We start from the raw sequence: 5846 nt of genomic DNA, 5'->3' as shown, positions 1-5846 counted from the left end.
AACTCTGTCTTTAGGGTATGATGAAATCAGGAAAGTACATGGATCTTTGGAAGGCGAAAGAAGTTGACACAGGAAAAAAAATTGTGTAGTTATTTTTCCCTCATTTCTGGTCCATATTTAATTGATTTTAGAGAAATTAAATGTGGTTTTAGTATCCCCCCCCCCAAAAAAAAATATGCTGGGATTCAAAAATTACATTAAGTATAGACTAGTCGGGCTTTTTGACCTTTGAAGAGGACCACCAAAACATCATTCTTGATAGCAGACTCCATCATTAGCGTCATCATCATTACGCAGTTATTTATTGGCCTCTCTACCACTTGCCTTTAACCAGTTGTATCTTTAGTTTTCTTCATGCACTAAGCAATTGTAAGTCATTTTCATCAACAACTATTTTTATTAGGTTATATACACCTTAAGGGCAGGGTCCGAGCTTTTTAGTTCCATTAAATCTTGCCATATGCTCTGAGAAAATTGGGCATTCAATTCATTCCTGTGTTGAACTGATTGAAAGAATTAGTGTTCAGACCAACTCCTAGGCCAGTGACTTAAAATTATTTTCCTATTTTAAACCAAACTCTCCAAGATACCCAGTATGAACTGCATAAGAGCAGTATGATCCAATATTGTGGTCATGCTATTTTTGTGAATTTGCTCTTTATTCCACTTTTGATGAAACCCACTATATATGCATTTATCTTCCCATTATTACAGGATCCAGCCTCTTACCCAAAGTTGTAAAGGAGTGATGGGAATTGAGAAGGAGCTTGGCCACTATCTGAGAGTCAGAGAACCTGGGTTCTAATCCTGACTCTGCCACTTGTCCACTGCATGACCTTGGACAAGTCACTTAACTTCTCTGAGTCTCAGTTTCCTCATCTGTAAAACAGAGATTAAATATCAGTTATCCTTCCTACTTAGAACATGAACCCCATATGGGTCAAGGACAGTGTCTGACCTGATTATCTTATATATACCTTTCTCCTGAATACACGGCTTGGCACATGGTAACGCATTTAACAAATGCCATCATGATATTGGATTCTAAATATCTTTCCACAGTCGTGAGTCGGGAGTTCCCACAGTTAGATGTTCCAACACTATTCCTATCTGTTCCTTAGAAATTCTACATTATTAGTACTAATATTGTTTTGTGGTATTTATGAAATGCTTACTTGTATGTTAAGCACTGTGCAAAGACAAGATGTAGTCCTTATGCCACACAAGGTTCACAGTGTACGAGGGAGAGGCAGATTTAAGTGAATAGTATTTATTGAGATCCCCTTTTAGGGTTGCACCTGTAGAGTTTCAAGTACTCTACCAGCCTCAACTATGGAAGGGAGAGTCAAGCAGGGGCATACCCATTCCATTCCTAGCTTGAGCAGTGGTTAGCAAGTGGAAGGCAATCTGCTACAAGTCAACACTCACTTGTGCTGGGCAGCAGCGGCGTGGGAGAAGATTGAGGGTGGAGACTCAGGTTTACTGCTTGGAAGGATGCAATGGTAAACCACTTCTGGATTTTTACCAAGAAAACTCTATGGATACATTAACAGAATGATTTCAGATAGAGGTGGGGCGTTCTGTGTCCATGGCATTGCTATGGGTTGGAGAAGACTCGACCGCATAAAAAAAGACAAATTTATTGAGAACTTAACCTACTTGGAGGGATGAGTGCTTGGTACGGTATAAAAGAGATAGCAGACATCAGTCAATCAATCATGTTTATTGAGCATTGTCTGTGGGCTGGAACTGTACTAAGTGATTGGGCGAGTACAAAGTGCTATAACAAACAGAGTCCTTGCCCACAATGAATTTACAGTCTAGACATGATTTGAATGAATTATCACATATCTACTTCAATACATAGTAGAGTTCTTTGGCAGGCACATAATAAATGCTTGAAAATGTCATTATTATTATTATTTCCTGTAGGCCACTTTGCTTCCCATCTAGCTCATGAATTTGAAGTAAGCTGGGTCTTATATATTTAAGAAAATAAGTTTAACTAGGATTTCTTTCTAGAGCTTCCTGGCTTTTTCCTGGCTTGTACATATTTACTATTTATTTATTTCATTTTGTTAATATGCTTTGTTTTGATGTCTGTCTCCCCCTTCTAGACTGTGAGCCCGCTGTTGGGTAGGGACTGTCTCTATATGTTGTCAACTTGTACTTCTGAAGCACTTAGTACAGTGCTCTGCACACAGTAAGTGCTCAATAAATACGATTGAATGAATGAATGAATAAATTTATAAGGTCTACAACACTTCACTCAGTCGTATTTATTGAGCGCTTACTGTGTGCAGAGCACTATACCAAGCACTTGGAAAGTACAATACAGCAATAAAGAGAGACAATCCCTGCCCACAATGGGCATAATGATGGTTCTCAGAAGACAATTCTAAACTGTTCAGAATATGGAGGCAGCTTCCAATTCATCAACTCATTTTGTTAACTTTCAAGTTTCACTTTGATCATAATTTTATGCTTAGCCAAAGCCCTAAACCTTGGTGGTTGCTTAACAGTTTGAGACAGGTGGACCATGCATTCTTTTCTTATTTAACCCTCTGTCCTGCTAAATGAGGTTGAACAGGTTTTGCCTGCCAAAAGGACAAGGATTCTCTTTGGCTTATACTCTCCTAGAGATATTTCCCAGAGATGTTTTAAACATGTCAAATTTTTGAAACCATATTCAATCAATCAATCAGTCATATTTCTTGAGCGCTTACTGTGTGCAGAGCACTGTACTAAGTGCTTGGGAAGTACAAGTTGGCAACATATAGAGACAGTCCCTACCCAACAGTGAGCTCACAGTCTAAAAGGGGGAGACAGAGAACAAAACCAAATATACAAACAAAATAAAATAAATAGAATAGATATGTACAAGTAAAATAAATAAATAAATAAATAGAATAATAAATATGTACAAACATATATACATATATACAGGTGCTGTGGGGAAGAGGATATTGTCAACCTATTTTTCTTTATGGATCACCAACAACTTTTATATTTAGAAACTGTTGCCATGTGTATGTCTTTCAGGCTAAATTACATTCTTATAGAACCAAAGTCTATATGGAAAAATAAGTCTATGGAAACATTACTGAATCAAAGGTTGAAGAAAGATTAATATTGGCATGGTCCATTTGCTGCTACATTAGACTCTTAACACAACACTGAAATAATTGGTTAAATTCCTGACATTTATACTGCTGTGTAGTTTTTCTGCTGGGCTTGTGATTTAAGATCTGGAATGGATTGTCAATCTACATGGAAGATAAACTGTTATATTATTCCTATGTCTGATTCATTAAAACTTGCAAAAGCCCACAACTACTACTTTGAAAATCAGTCAGCATTTACTGCATTTTAAGTAGCATATCAAGTAGAAAGGTTAGATAATATTCTAGGTGTAACCTACTTTGTGCTTCTAAGGAGAAATGTATTGCATAAATAGATTTCCTATAAATAGATTGAGTTACCACTATTGGTGGTGGTGTTTTTCTTGTTTAGTTTCTATATCTGGAGACCTACCCTTAGATTCAATCGTTTGTGATGTTACTAAAACCCATTAAAGTCCTCTGAATCAATGACTTGCATGAGTCATTGGCACAATCTCAAAGATTTTTGTGCTGGAGTTATAGAAATCCCAAATGAATTAATAACTTTCAGTTTTCAATAAAACTAAAATTAAACATAAATTGCCAAGGAACGTCATATCGTGTCATAGAAAACTTTAACGCCAGTGCACTAAAAGGACATAAAAATAACATTTCAAACAAATTAATCAAGCAAAACTAATTAAAAACACAGTCAAGAGAGAGGAATTTAAATTGGTCTTAAAAAGAACCAGGGATTTGGCTGTTTTTATACACAGGGGTAAGACATTCCATGGGCAAGAAGCATAGAATAAGAAGAAACAGGAACCAAAATGGAAGTTTGCTGCATGAAAGGAATACTTAATCTTCCAGAAGGTGCCAAGGAAAATGGGAAAGTACTTATCCAGAAGACCCACCTAACTGTTAAGGAATTAAAATGAACCCTCCTACTCACCCCCCAAAAATCATAGCAAAGTAAGATTACAGTATGCTCTGTATTAGACTAGACATCAGAGGAAACTGGTCAAAAGTCCATCAATGTTATGTTTCCAGTCAGTTTTCTCTAAGGGTTTTTTTCAACAGTAAGACTCACTAAATCCAAAATGAATAATTAAAATCACAGAACTTGTTGGGAGGCAGCACGTCCTAGTGGAAAGAATATGGATGTGGGACTTAAAAGTCCAGGTTCTAATCCCAGCTCTGACAATGGCCTGTGTGTGACTTTGAGAAATTCACTTCACCTCTTTGTGTAAAGTGGGGATGATAATGATAGGAAGCACTACAGGAAGCAGGATGACCCTGTGGAGACAGTATGGTCCGAGGACTCTAGGAAGTAGGGAAAGCTGGGCTCTCATCCCCATTTTACAGATGAGGAAATCAAGAGGCAGAGAGGCTAAGAGACTAGTCAAAGGTCACACAGCACTCCAATGACAGAGGTTCCATATCTGCTGACTTACAATCATAAGCTCTTTTCACTAGACCACACTTCTAGCATGACCTGTGTGTGCGCATGTGTGCATGTACACACACACACACACACTCACACTCACACATTCACATACACACACACACAATTTTACCTCTACCGAAGCCACTCTGGGGGTAAATAGTAGTTCTGGAAGATTTGGGTAAGGGAGAGAATTCTTAGAAGCATATGTATTCTCCTCCAAGAGGTCTTCCCCCATTAAGCCCTCACTTCCCCTACTCCCTCTCCCTTCTGTATCACCTAAACACTTGGATCTTTAAGCAATCGATATTCACCCTACTTTCAGTCCCACGGTACTTACATATGTATACATAATTCATTTTAATACCTGTGTCTCCCTCTATACTGTTAATATCCTTGTGGGTAGCACTCAATAAATACAATTCATTAATTAATTTTTATCTGAGTGATGAGTATTCACCAGGAAAGAAATGATTTGGGGGATTCATCCATTTTTATTCTACTTTTCTGAGGAAGCAGCAAGGCATGGTGGAAAGAGCACAGTCTTGGCAGCCAGAGGATCTGGGTTCTAATCCCAGATATGCCACTTACCTGCTGTGTGATCTTGGGCAAGTCATTTAACTTCTCTGTGCCTCAGTTCCTTCAACTGTAAAATAGGGATCGAACGCCTATTCTCCCTCCTCAATGAGGAACGGGGACTGTAACCAACCTATTTATCTTGTAGTGAGCCCTTTGCTTAATACAGAATTTCTCACATTGTAAGTGCTTACAAATACCATTGAAATCATTTAATATTAACTCTGTTCTCCTCTAGGTAATTTGTTTGATGAGAGAAGGAAGACCCATATTTTGTGGAAAAGCCAGGTACTATTAGAACTTAGCTGCTCAATGTAAATATTCCTTTTGAACCAGATATCTATGATTTCCACAGCATGTTAGACAAAATCTCAGACCATGAAACCTACAACTGGAAGATTTTCTATACACTGGCTGAAAAAACATTTGTGGTGTTTCTTAGTCTACAAAATACTCTGGTGATTTGCAGCCTGAATTAAATATAAATCTTTAAATATGTCTCTAAGCCCCCAACATTGCAGAAAAGCTGTCTTCAAGATATAAGAATGATGGCTCATAAAGGCAATCTGGTGCTTAAGATGGATCTGAAATACTCTTTGCTAAGTTGACCAATTCATTTGAATTAAAAGAAATTCCTCAAATTTAGTTGGATTTGGGACTGTTTGTTGTGGACTCTGGAGATTTTCACTAACAGTAGTTGCTTCATCTACATCTACAGAGGCCTT

At 37.7% G+C, this 5846-nt stretch overlaps 1 non-coding gene across 1 annotated transcript; it reads left to right on the top strand.

Annotated features, from left to right (window-relative positions):
* The first annotated feature begins 1280 nt into the window (after positions 1-1280).
* LOC119941081 lies at positions 1281-1418 on the top strand. The gene has a single exon (XR_005455115.1). It is a non-coding gene; the product is annotated as a small nucleolar RNA SNORA7 (small nucleolar RNA).
* Positions 1419-5846: the final 4428 nt, after the last annotated feature.

The sequence above is a fragment of the Tachyglossus aculeatus genome, chromosome 19, assembly GCF_015852505.1.
Source record: "Tachyglossus aculeatus isolate mTacAcu1 chromosome 19, mTacAcu1.pri, whole genome shotgun sequence".
In the NCBI taxonomy this organism is placed as follows: Eukaryota; Metazoa; Chordata; class Mammalia; order Monotremata; family Tachyglossidae; genus Tachyglossus; species Tachyglossus aculeatus.
The sequence above is the reverse complement of the archived record's forward strand: the minus strand, read 5'-3'. Positions and strand labels throughout refer to the sequence as shown.